We start from the raw sequence: 14,690 nt of genomic DNA on the forward strand, positions 1-14,690 counted from the left end.
CAAGGAGTCATACTTAGCAGCAGTTTTAAAACTGACTGAAGAGAACACTAGAATTTATGGTATTTTTGTTTTAGTGACTTGATCCTATGGAGTCAAACTCAAAGATCACCTTCTGTTTCCACACTTAGCAAAGTTCTATGAGAGCATGAATTGTCCTTCAGTATCATACTTCATGTCAGATACTTGGGTGTCTGCTCACCAAACTTCAATTAGTGTTAGAGAGGCTGAGGCACTAACGACTTCAAGCAGTGCCATTACTCATGAGATGACAAAGGAAACTTAGACTAAGCCCCTAATGCTTTAATGGCTTCAAAGAGCTGGGGATGTTAAACTGTGTGATAGCTCACTCCTAATTATGGAGAGTATGGAACCAATTTAACTCAATCAACTAGCTGGCTTCAAAGACAGAGTTGTATTTTTGTTATCAGAAGCCAGTGATCAGTATCAGTCTCAGCAGCAAAGATAACTCATGCAACAATAGCTGTTGTGTGCCAATGACTGCTAATGAGAACTTGATCAATAGTATTTCTAATGACACAATTCAGACTGTAATGGGGCTGCTTCTGGTAAAAGGGAAAGTAAGTTAGGAATGATTATAGCATCAGCCACAGCAAATTCCAGTGCTGCCTATTTCTTGCTATTCCACCTGCTGCTTCATAATCAGTAAGTATTTCTCCACTTGTATCTGCATTGTTCAACCCCTACATTAAAGACTCCAAGGATCACAATGCTTAGATGCTTACAGCTACTATTCTGTAGAACTCCTGAGTTACCTACTAATGGTTTGTTATTTCTATAATGCCTAGTGGACAGTAGGTGAGAGTAAAGCTACCATTTTTTACCATTCAGTCAGTCTCAAACAGGATCATACATAACCAGCATTTTCTCGCACTACTTCCTGGAGAATATACTCCAGACAGAGACAGGTATTAATGTCCAGGTCTGTCAGCTGCTCAGCAATACAGACAACGTTGGTTGATTGGATGTTCCTAGCAATATTTCTACATTTGCACTCAACATGTCAGGTAACCTTAAGCTTTCACCTCACAAGTGAAAAACAAATGATAGTCCATTCTGGCCCCTGGGAATACTATCCCTACTGCTATAGAGGGCAACCCTATAATAAAGTGAAACTCGTTTATTTGTAAGTTCTTCTATGCATAAGTTTAAAAAGTTGTTCAGATGGCAGCATGTTCCATACATAAAGAAAACAAGATTTGGTAAGCTAGCGATTGAAAGAACACATTCTAGACACCTCACAGAGAAATCACACAAGCATGAGAAAAAGTGGAAACTTGATGAAATAGGATATAATAATTTTACTACAGAAAGGGTTTAGATAAGTCAGAAGAAAGAGAGGAAAACTGCATTCTAAAGTGAAATTTCAGAACAGACTTGGTTCAGGCAAAGGTACCAGAATTACACGCAGTGAAAAGTCTTTCACAAAAAGTATGGTTGGTGTGAAAAACAGTGACAATAGAGGTGAAGCCAAACAACACTGTGAAGTTCCTACTACGCTGGATCATTTGCTGTTGTAGTCAGCCTAAGTCATAGAAGTTTCAATTATATTTTGTTACTGCACTGTCAGTACTAGCATCCTCAAAAAAAAGGGATCACCTTTTTTTTCGAACCAATGCAAGACACCAGTTTAATTTCACTGCATGTGTGTGGGTGAATAAAAAAATCATACGTACTAAGAAGACTAGGAAAGTAAAAACTATGGCAATGTAAGTAAATTCTCACAGGTAAGATAACTGTCTTGTTTATTGTACATTAGTTGCTCATGTGTAAATATTTCTCCTCACTTTCACTAAGGCATAAGCACCATCAAATTTATGACACTGTTGCAGTGAGCATGTGGACAGCTTCTATGCAGTAGTCAACATGCTGGAAATCGACAGCCCAAGGTGCTTGACAAGGTAATTTGTTATGGAGACATAACCAGAAGTAGAAAACAACTGAGGACTGGCAATCAGAAACAGAGAGAGGCAAAAAAAAAATCAAGAGTGTTAGTGGTCTTGGCAATCAACTCTAACCACAGTCCCTGTTCATGAGTTTGTTACTAAGCCCAGTCATTACAGATAAATGGAGTATTCAAAAAAAAATGTATCCTTCTCTAGATGATGCACTAACCCTGCTAAATACTTTGGCTGTGAAAAAGACCAGATCACACAGAGAGACAGAGTTCATGCTGAATTTTCTGCTCATCTCAGTCTACCAGCAGGAGAAACCTCCTCTTGAGGCTCCATTATGTTACAGGGGAACAAAAGAATTTTCTAGAAAAGCCAGTTGCATACACTGAATATTCAGTTCCTTGAAATTGAAGATAGGATAGATTTATACTGTCACATCAATAAACTAAAAGATGTTCTTCCTGACTATAGCGGGTCATCAAATGGTGCCGAGGACTAAAAGCGGTGTGATTTTGTAATAATTATTGAATGTGGCAAAGACACTCTTTTTCACATAATTACTCAATCTTCTTGAGTCTCCAACAAGCTATCTGCTATTCTCATCGGTTCAACTGTCACTATAAAAAAAAGAATTCACTGAATCAGAGCTAGGAACATGACAAATAGCAGACTTTGCTAGGACTTTTTATTGAATAAGTTATTTGGAAAGTATTTCCTTAATCGACTCTCATTATATTATTGTATTGTACCTATTCTATCAAAAAAATGTCAGAGATGTCTTTTTCCTCATTTCCCAAAATTCTAATAGATAATGATGTGCCCAATTGTTAACATTCAAAAGCACAGAAATGATTAACATTTCTATTACTAATGTGTGAAGTTTAAATTATTTTTACTTTAGAAATAACTGGCATCAAATTTATATCAATCTCATCATGATAATTACATTTATCTAACATTGATTTCTATGTGGCAAATGATCTCCAGAAAATTTGATTACCTCACATGTATTCTTTTGAGTTATCCTTTGAATATCACAAGTACAGTAGGTGTTCTTACCTTCAATTTTAATCATGGAAAGATAAGGCACAAAGAAATTAAACAGCACATTCATTTCATTAAAAGAAGTAAGAAAGCCTGTGCCAAGGCTCAAATGCTTGAGTGCAGTATCTTTAACAGAAGACTTTCCTTCTTCCTATTACATGTTTCTGGGCCAAGTATCTTTCTTGGGAGACAAGCAGGCTATAGACACACTGTCAACAAAGTGTTGTTGTCAAACACAAACTTCATGACATTTCAGTCCCAATATCTTTGAATACAGTGATTCTCTCCTTTTAAAAATAAAGATAAAATTCATCCAGCTGAACATCTTAGTATGAGAAAAATCTCTGATGCAGAGATTGCACATTACTAGAAGTTGTAGGTAGAATGGCTACCTACAGGTCAGCAGCTCCGCTGCTAAGTGTTTAAAGAATATTTAATTTATTTTGTATATTTTTGTCTTTTTGTTAAGTTCCAAAGTTCCTGAATAACAGGAATGTTTACTGTAATTTTTCACACACTGTCACTGAGAGATAACTCAAACTACTTGCACAAAGTCTTTTTGAACGGCTTTATGAAAAACTGCCAAAGAATCCTGCACCTTCTCTGATGTTTGATCCAAAGCTCCCTGGAGTCAAGAGAAGTCTCTCCCGAGGATTCAAGCTGCTGGAGGCTTGAAGTTATTTATTAATTCACAGTACACAAAACAGTAAACGTATATCCCCTTGCCTCTGTTCAAGTGCTTGAAATATAGATGCAGACAGACTTAACTTCAACCACACATGCAGTTTCCAGCCAGGGTAAACTCTGCACACCAAAGTGAGCTGCTCCAGTGCTGGCACAGTCAGCACTGAAATGCTTTAGCACGGTGCACAGGGAGGTTTCCCTAACTGAGGGAACCTGAGGGGAGAGGAGAAAGATGCCAGGAGCTCCCAGCTCCCACAAGGGCAGAAGGGGCAACTGTGACAAGTTTCTACACGGCGCAGCATACATCTCTTCTGTGACTGCCCCATCCCCCTGGGTACTATAATTCTATGATTCGGAAAAAATTCTTCACCAACAGGGTTGTCAAGCATTGGAATAGGCTGCTGAGGGAAGTGGTTGCAACACCATCCCTGGAGATCTTTAAAAGATGTGGCACTTAGGGACATGATTTCATGGTGGACTTGGACTAAGTTAACAGTTGAACTCATTGACCTTAAAGGTCTTTTCCAACCTAAAAAATTCTATGATTTTTAGATTTTCTAAGAGCAGTGACCAATGCATTTTAAATGTTATGAATAACATTTATCAGTCTAGAGCTGGCTGGCTTACTCTGCACAGCCAAGATGTAACAGATAGTATGTCCTGTTCTTGGTACTCTGGACATCCCTTTTCTTTAGAGAGATTCTCTCCACAGCCTAGACAAAATGTCATGGAAACCAATAAAATCTCATTCCTATGTGATAACAATTAACTGCTTTTCTTGATAAGCCAACATTTTCTTCTCCACATATCCTGATTTCTTTATTAACCTTGAATAGAAGTCGCATTCAGAAACCTTTATCAATGACTCAGATTCAGGCAAAAAGTCAGGGAAGAGAATGATATTGCCCAGAGCATCCTTTCAGCTTTAGTTTCTTCTTTGGTTTATGGGTCATTTGCAAATCTGTTCAGACAGGAATATTAGGCTGCTATATAGCTATAGCAGAAAATTCACCAGAGATTTAAACTCCAGTGAATGTTCACATTCCCATGGGCCGTGGATCAGAGAGCTTTTATATCACCACTCAGTTAGTTCTAGAAGGTCAGCCAGCTTTTCTCACACATTAAAATGAATTTTAAAAACCTATATAAAGAAAGCCCAATTTGTGTGCTAACCAGCTTTTCTAAGAAGTTTACTATCTGATTAAATACACTCTCTCAAACACACATATGTTATAAACATTTGTTCAGCAGTTGTGAGCATGTGGATTTCCTCTCTAATTCCCAAGCACTTGCACAGAAAAATGCAAAGCTTATAGCTTTGCAATCCTACTGACACATTTGCAACCTTTTTGTAGGTATATATTTTTGTAGGCATAAATTTTTTAACTGCCTACATTTTTTACCAAGAGAAGCAGATGTCAGATGATTACATTTGTTGATTCAGGTGCTGATTTGGCACAGCTTTCCCCAGATCCCCAGATCTGCTTTGTCTATATTCTCCTGCATAATAAAGTCAGTGGGACAATTTAGACAGTTAGAAAAATGGCAGAACTCCAGAAAACTCAAAGATTTCAACCTTCTTATACTCTGCAAACAACCTTCTTGTACTCTGAGAAGCATATACACTTTGAGAAGAGCCAGAGCAAAATCCAAGCATGAGAATGGTGCCAGCCCCCACATTTAGCTGTGTATTGTCTAAGACACACTGGAAAACTGTGCTGACCTCTGTGAGCATAGTCACTAGATGTGTTCTCTCCAGGATCTTTCAGGCAGTTGGCAGAAGGCTAATTAAGGAGACTACAGCTCAGTGTGTCCTGTCCATATTGACTTATTTCTTCTCAAGCCCCATCACAGCAGTGACATCAACTAACAAGACAAAACATAGAAGTATGGAAGAAGAATAAAAAAAATTGAATTCTGGGTTTATTTTGGCTTCATTCCTGTTTCTCAGATGGGAGATGATGGAGAGAAGAGTAGTTACATTGCTTCACATCAGACATCTCATACACACAGCTCTGGACCAGCAGAGAGAAACAGATTTTTTTAAAATACTGCTTCAGAAAATCTAGTGCTACAGCAGGCATTAGGATCACAGGTCACAGGTATTGATATCCTCCTGTCTCCTTTGCTTCTAGCTGCAGATTTTCTTGCCCCTCTTCTTGTGTTATCACTGGCACTCATTGAACTCAATCCTGCCAACTGGTTTATCAACCTGAATCAGCCCACTGCAGGGGCACACAGCCCTAATTCAAATGGGAAACACAGCTATTGAGGACATAGGGGACTTGCAGTAACCCTGACATAGACTGGATGAGGTCACAGTGAAACTACACCTTTCATATGACTGCTGAACTCTTCTGACAAGTCTGTGGTCTTGACAACAAGAGGAAGTCGAGAGTGATACTCATAGCTTTGCAATCTTAATAACAGGCTTACACAAGGCAAGGTGAACATTCTTTGTAAGAGTGCTTTTACTTGGAAGGTTAACGTGTAGCTTAATTTGTATCAGAATAAGGTTTTCTTTGGAAGCAAATCATCATCTCAGGTTGTGTCAATACTGCTTAATCTCTTCAAATTCTTTTTCAGACCCAGAAGAATTAGCTCTTCTGCAGGTCAGAATTAGGGGCTTTACAATCTAACCTTGTTGCCTTTCCACTCTAACTCTTCCTCTGTACACCAAAGATGAGGGTCTTCAATATCAGGAAGTCCCAGACATTAAGCTCTTGAAGAGTGCCAAAATAGGAGAGCTGATGAAAGGGCTAGTGGGAGATATGGGACTCAATACCTTAAAGGGCATCCAGCCTAGAAGTACATTTTATATCTTTGAAAACATGGGATTCTCTACCTTCCAATCAGCACACTATTTATACAGCCTCAGAGGCACCGTAGTCACAAATAAAATGTGAGGTACTTGTCCCAGAGAGCTTAAATTATTTCTACAATGAGAGATGACAACAAAGAGACCAACAATGTTATGCAAGAGTCAAGACTACAGAAGTGAGAAACTGTCAGATATTCTGTTAGACACTCTTAATATTATATTCAGAATTCTTGCTTGCTATTTCTTATCCAGCTTCTGTTCCTGCCCCAACCCTATGAATCATGAGACAGGAGATCCTAAAATTCTGCTACCTTGAACAGGAAAATTATATACTCTGCTTATTTCAGCGGCCCACCCTCAAGCATAACTACTTACACTAAAAATCAATACTTCATAAAACCTAGTCACATTTTCATGAGTTTTTTTAAGAATCGTCACCCAGTTTTGATCTTGGTTACACTAGGACAAGTCAGATGCAAATCTCCACACTTGCAGCCAATTCATCTCAGCTTAACAACTTACTGCATGTTACGTGAGTGAGTGAGTGATTTACCTTTCTGTGAACATACTTTTATCCCCACTGCACGCAGGGTTATTACACTTAGTTTAAGCATTTATTGCTTTGACCTAAACTAAGTCCTGCTGCTTTGCATTGCCAAGTTAAGAGCACATACATGGACAATGATATGAATGAATTCATTATCACTTATCAGCCTGGTAAATTCTTTTTATGTAATTGAGTGCCTGACTCTACAATTCCATACTGTCATTCAAGGATAAAATCAGTGTTCAGAAGTTTAAGGGCAGCATACAAGGGAGAGGTACAGGCTACAGTCATTATTAAAGTTGTTTCACAGTGTCTGTGATCATGTACTGGAAGTCATATAGCTGATGATGTGGCTCCCCATCTCTCTTTCTAGAATATACTTCATGAGTTTTGCTAACTGAAAACATTTTTCGGAGGAAGCCATGCTGACCTCATTTCATAATAATCATGTTTCATAAAAGCAAAATTAATAGAACAGCAAAAAATTAAAATAATTTTAATCTATTTCATACAATAGATGTTCCCATATTTTGTAGAACATATGTGTGCAAATATGCACATAAACATTTGTGTGCAAACACAGCATTTTAAGAAGAAAATATTTGTTTCACAAATTGTTCGACATTTTAAGATGTTCAAACTTGCTAAGCCTTAAGTAAATTTCCAATCAGTATAAATAGCTTCAGGATATGTGCACTTTTTCCCTTTGTTCCTTCTTTTTTCACTTTTTTTTCAAAAGGGAAAATACATGACCTTTCAATGTTAATGAAAATAACCCCTCCAAAAGCAGGCACTATTTGCAGCACTAAGACATTCCCATGAGCATTTAGCTACTGAAGAAAGAGTTAATAGTTATAAGTAATATTCAAAGACATTAAATTTAAATCCTCTGAGAAATTCCTCCAACACTACCTAAAAATGAGCAAGACCAGCACCATACAGATCTTAAATGACCAAGCTTCATTTTAGAAGTTGATTTTAATTTGTTTTCCCTCCAGTACAACTTCATCAGATCTCATCTGTATCCTCAGAGAAATACTAAACACTCTGTAAAGGTTTGGAAGCCCATGTCCAGACATATTAATGAACCAGTAAACAGAATATATTGCCTATATCCCTAAATAGGCTGGAATTAGGAAGAGCGGGTGTAGGATTAGCAGAGAATCCAGAGAAGAGCAAGGATTACACAGACAGGATTTGAAAGATCCAGTAATAATCAGTTCTTGGACAGAATTTAGAGCTGCTTCATAGCATTTGCACTGGAGTTCCTTTTAAAGAACATCTGAGGGAGTTGCAAGTTTTGTTTGTGTTTGCTTTTCTTGACTTTTCCCTCAAAAACAATAGGATGTAGATGACACCAATACGGATATATGAGAGATGAGAAGTGAGAGTGCACAAACTGAGACAAGAACAATCCTGTATCACTTAACACAATGAATCAGATATGGTCCCCCATTTAGAGCAGAGCCCTGTCTGTTCCTACAGATAAACACAGGTCTACCTGCAAGAACAATGATACCAGCTGGAAAACAAAAAAATTAATCAAATACTATGGTGGTGAGTGATTTCATTCAGACTGGCCCCCTTACTTACCAGTCATTTAGTAAATTCCCTATTTTCCTTAGTAAAATTGCTTACAAAATAGGGATAATGCCACATATCTAAATCAAAATCAGGAAGAAAAGAGGTGAAGTGACAAATTCTCAAAAAGCCACGCGCAGGACATAGTTTATTCAGAACAACCAAGGAAAAGCCTATATCTGATGACTATGCTGACTGATACACAATTCTGGTTTCTAACAAGCAGAAATAGACATTTTTGTTACAAATATTTTGTGTGTTTCAAAAACCTGAAGTTTCAGGAGGACCACTGTAAAGTCACATACCCTGAAAATATCAGAAAAACTAGGTTAACCTGAAATATTTTCAGGGGGAAAAAAAAAATCAGGAAAGCCTAAATGTTTATATCTACTTCAAAATGAAATTCTTAAAAACATAACCCAAAACTTTGCTTTGCTTTTCAAATTTCAGGAATTTAATAAAAAATTAATACTAAAATGTTTGATTCTCAGTAGAACTGAGGAGGAAATCAAAAAAGGTTTTTGACCCTTTTTTATGTTTCTTTTATCTCTTATTTCAGAAAAACGAAATATCAACCTTCCATCAATACATTAAAAAAAGAGCAAAGTCCTGACTCTACAGAGGGCTAAATACCTAAGTCCTAATTAGGTGTGCAACTCCCAGCACAGTGAAAAGAAGGAAAGAGTTGGTACTAACCCACCTTGTAGACCTGGCCAGTAAATTCCTTGGAGAATTTAATCCCTCTCAAACAAAGAAGCATTCAGAACTGTAAATCTAAGCTGAAGGGCTGGGGAATGTTATGCAAATGTTTTAATGCATTGTGTGTCCATCAAACAAAAAAAAAAAATCAACTTGATTTGCAAGAACCCCCTCCCTACCTGTGATTCTGTAAAGACCCTCTTGTTAATCCTCTTAATCCCTCCCCCACCTTGACTCCATCCTTTCTTTTATACTCTGATTCCATCTCTTTTCTTTTTTCTCTCATTGCTGTCACAGCAGAGGGGTGACTGCCTGCTCCTTCTTTCATTCATCACTTCATACACCTCTTTCCAAATACTTAGGTAATCATTACTTGTTTTAACTCAGCATCTCAGTAGCCCAATCATGGTCCAGGAGTCTGTTACTCCAATTAACATACAAGTATCAACAAAACAGTGGGTTTTGCCAAAGGGAACTACAAAGAATAGTACCTGCAAAGGTATAAACTAAAGGCAGCCAAAAGTAAGTTGAACCCCACCAATGACCAAGGTTTTGTAAGAATGAGAGAAGAAAAGAAAAAAAAATAATAAACCCCCTATTTTGCTTAAGAAAAGTATTGGCATAGGGCAGTGGATGCTTCTTAGAAAGCATCTCCTCCCATGCCTGATGGGCACAGTGAGAAACCATATAAAGACACTTAATTGCAAAGGCTGCAAGCAGAAGTGGGGACTCACACCAAAGGTTAATGGGAGGCAGCAGCTGACCTCCTAATAAGCAGTGAGGTACGGCAAAGGTAGCGAGGTCTGGAAAGCAAAGAACAGCAGTTCTGCTTTTAGCATAATAAGCTGGGGAGCATTCCAAAAAGATGTGTCATATGGCGGCACCAGAAAACGAGGTGTCTGATTTCTGCAGCTGCATTCTGAATGAATCAGGGATGGCCATGCCACAGTTGTCAGGGCTAGGGAAAAGGACACTGCAATAATTGAGACATGAGGTGCTAAAGGCCAGAATAAGAGTATTAGCCCTGTAGACAGCTAGGAAATGCAGCGTGTTAGAAACAGGAATGCAAAAAGAATTGGCCAAGCTTTGATACAACCTGCATAGAAAACGTGGCCTGATATAAACCAGCTTTATGGCTCTCTACAGCTGTAACCATAGGATGGATGGAGCTGTTTCTCCTTTCTAATGACCACCACCTACAGAGCCAGTCATATGGATCAAAGACGAGGTTGCCATGCTGTCCTTGAGCAGTTCTCTTAATCCACAGCAACATACTAGAATAGCAAATGATATCATTAAGGCAGCCGTGAGGAAGACATCTCCTCCTCCTCCTCTCTAGTATTAGCATTTCAAAAGCAAATAAATCCTGATTCACAGCAAAGGACTCAATGTCCCCAAGAACTGGCTCTTGTAGAGCCTTATTTGGAAATGAGCAAGGCAAACACCGAGTTTTGCTGGTTCAGAACATCACGTTCATTCCACAGCAATGAAGGTGAAGCCAGAGGGGAGCAGGATCCAGTGCATACCTAAGCGTAGGTGAATACATACAAACCACTACTAAATAAATAGTAAAGATGACAGCTATATTTATAAATATATCTATTCATTACAGCAGTATCTGTGTAAATACTATAGCTGCTAATTCTTAGCTACACAACTCTAATGAGAAATGTTACAGTTCCCAAATCTTGACAAGAGAGAAAAAATGAAGAGACCATCAGAACATTTTCCACCTGTGTCCCCCGTCCCCCCACTTGTAAGAAATTTAGGCTGGCATCAGACTTTGGTGTAGCTTGTAAAGGAAAGAAGTAATCCGTCCCCTATTTAAATCTTGCGAAGCTAGACATCTATAGGCCTTCATAGATCCTAACTTCAGTGACTTCTCAAAACACATAGATGAAGTCTATGATAAAATAGAACAGTAGCAAGCAGGATCATACAGTTGGAGCTCTTCACCTGTAGGTCAGAATATTACCCAGCAGACCTGTGATACCCAAACAGTGACAAGCAATGCAACTACAAGAAATTCAATGGCATGCAGCCAAAACCGGTGTTATACTGCTTCATGGTCCAGTGTGTAGTCTAAACCCTGACTGGGAGGAAATAAGCAAGAGGAGACTTCTCTAAAAAAAAAACCCACGCTGTTACAGAGCCTGCCAGCTCCATCTTGCAATGACTGCGAGCCATCACCAAACTCGTGACTGCAAAACTGTATCAGAGCTTCCCTCTCCTCTATTCTGTAATGTCTCTAGGATGAAGATTTTATATACTGCCCCAAGGGCTGGGATAGTTGGTCATTAGGACCTAGAAGTCCATCTTTCCTTCTTTGGTACATCTATATCTGTAATATGCATGATTGCATGTGTGTGTGCGTCTGTATTCTGTCAGTGTCACGCTTCGCTTACTCTAGAAGGCACTAGGTAAATTATTTATGTTAAAAACTCATGCTGCCATTGTTGCAAGTCATGCCATTAACTATTCAAAGACATCCACAAATACTCCTTACAGTTGAGTTTGATAAAAAATAATTTATTATTTTTATTTAGTGAAAAATAAAGCACAATGAACTGCAGTCACAGGTTATTCAATCTTACTACAAGTGTGATGCTCTCCTTTGCTTGGCCTCCATAAATCTTCTATATGCTGCTGACCTTCCACTGATTTAGCAAATGTAAACGTTCTCAGTAGCATTTTAACAGAGTTGGAAACCGTCTGAGGAAAAAAGTATTGTCAAATTCATAGGACAAAAGACTAGGCTGTACACTGGATTCAGATTCCCATTTCACCAGTGGTTGTACAGATGGAGACAAATTACTTCATGTTTTTAGACCTTTTTAGTCTTCCCATCAGTTGTCTGGTCTTGACTATTCAGAGATGGATGTTAAGGGTAGAAAAGAGCACAGCAGTTCTCTTATCTCATACGTAACACTGGATGTAGAAGAAAACAGCTACTTTGAACTTAATACAGACAGAATAATTGCAACAGATTTCTGTCAGACATAAAAGAAATTCTAAATACACATTGAAAAATTATATACTTCAATACACACACAAGCCAGTACCTAAATGTGTGAATTGGCACACAGGTGAACAGAATAACATATTGACTACTTGGGTCTGGTTGCTTGGCTGGCCAGCATTTTTAAATCTCACATTTCAGATGATGTTACTGGCATTTTCTTTTGAGCATCAGCATAGAGATTATTCTGTAAGACACCATAAATCCTTTTCACAAATGGTTACCCTTGACTAAGTTTTACAGTGGATGTCAGGTGTATAAGAACAACCCAGGAATGATATACAGGATACTAACTGTTCCTGACTGAAGTAGTGGTTTCCCAATATGTGTACGTAGTTGTCTATCAGTAGGGTTCTGTATCTATTTAATTTACTTACCTTTTTTAATACAATAGAACATACACCAGTAGTGTATGTAGGGAAACCACAATGATATCTGAGTAGTATATGAAGCCAATAAATATTAAATACGTGGGCTTATATATGGGGCTTGAGTAAAAACAGCTATGAAATATAAAAAATTATACTTATTAGGGTAACCTCTGAAACAACTCAGAAGTTTACAGGTTCTAACACCTACTGAACCGACACATTAGATCTGAAATCCAGTATGTTGCCTGATCCTAGCTCACCCACAGGTTCCTAAAGAAAAATCCATCTTCTTGCCAAATATTTTACTGTGCTCTGGTTTTTCAAGCTGCTAGAGGAAGTTCTTCTGACATGCTAATAAGAATAATTTAATTTTACATTCAAAATGAGTCTTTTTATTGACTTCAGTGGATTTTGGATGAAGATCTGAGACTAGTAAAATGCACGGCAATCACGTGAGAGCCTATGTGGTTGATTTTCAAACAGTGGAATAGCAGTTAAAAATGAGATCTGTGACTCACAAAAAGCTTTGATATATTTGCATTTAAAAGCTTGTAAACCATTCCCAGGACAGGTGTGAATTCTTTTTTCCCAAGTTTTCTTTCCAATTCGTTCTTCTCAGTAGATCCATATTTTTAATTTATAATGGACTTTGTTCTTATTTTCACCAAAGACCTTAATAATGTACTAAATTAGTAACTACAATTTAAGAAGGGTAAAAGATCTTGTTTAACATGATAATCAAACATTTATTGTTCAAATTACTCCAGCTATCATCACAATTAAAATCAGAGCAAAAGATATTAATTATTCTTATTATTACTCAGCTTAACAAGGCTACAGACTAATAATCAGATTTTATTGCATAGAAAACATTTGGGTTTCTTATTATTTTTTGCTTTTTTTTACTACTGTTTATTGTAGCTATTTTAACTTCCATTACTATATGACATCATTACACAGCACAGGGACATTTCAGAGCCATAAACCAAACAGGTTTAAAACTAGCATATTCTTAATGCTGCAAGAACCAAGGTCACCTCAAGGTGGTGGGGTAGCAGATATGAAGCCTCCCTTTCTTTATGTTCTTGAATCTAGAACACTGGTGGAACATATTAAAGTAGTTTTTCTCACATATGCAAAGTCCTGTCTAAATGCAGCCTTAAAAGTCAATAAACACTTTTACTAACTGAACACTTAAGTATAAGCAATTTTTCCTTTGAATGACCATAAAACATATTTACCTTTCCCAAATACCCTTGATTTCCATCACAAATATTAACATAAGCCTCCTCATTAAAAAAAAGTACCCTAATTTTGTTGTAGTTATTGGGTTTGGTTGGTTGGGTTTTTTTTTTTTTGCTGCAGGCCTCCAGACTATACTTAAAACTAGTGTGGTGATCACTTGCATCCATTGAAGTTGTCACAACACTGTGCAGGAACGATACTGACAATTTCTGTTCTCTCAGGCATTTTTTAGGTTGGCTAATTACATTCTCTCTGTCTAAATTTCCCCTGCAGCTTCTGAAGGAGATTATTTCCTTCTTCCTCCCCACACAAACATTTTGCTGTTCAAAAAGACAAAATATATTCCAACCTAGAAGAAGATATATTTCAGGTACAATAGAGAAAGGAAATGGAGATCTGTTTGTTTGTTTATTTCATTGCTTCTTGGAAACGTTTATGATTAAAAAAGAAAATTCTTATCTTCATCAGAAGGAAATTTCTGAAATCCTTCATGGTTTTTTTTCCCTAGGTTTAAAAATAGCCTACCAGTCTGGTTATCACTGAACACATCTGCACTGTATAAAATCCATAATGCATGCAATTCAGAGACCTGGATTTGACATTCCCTCTTCCCTTAGGATTATTTTTCCTGCCAGATCCTTCAGATTCCTTCTATTTTTCTGTACTTTTTATTATTATTTCTATTATGCCTTGAAGTTGTCTTTCCCAAAGATTACAGCATGCTTGGAAAAGCAGTATTTTTAATCTTCCATGCCTTATTAAAAAA

At 37.5% G+C, this 14,690-nt stretch overlaps 1 protein-coding gene across 9 annotated transcripts in view; it reads right to left on the bottom strand.

Annotated features, from left to right (window-relative positions):
• The window catches only part of SORCS1 (sortilin related VPS10 domain containing receptor 1), a 270,529-nt gene that overhangs the window by 117,907 nt on the left and 137,932 nt on the right, over window positions 1–14,690 (bottom strand). The window lies entirely within an intron of this gene.

This window comes from Corapipo altera, unplaced genomic scaffold (assembly GCF_003945725.1).
Source record: "Corapipo altera isolate COAL_440 unplaced genomic scaffold, ASM394572v1 56, whole genome shotgun sequence".
NCBI lineage: Eukaryota > Metazoa > Chordata > Aves > Passeriformes > Pipridae > Corapipo > Corapipo altera.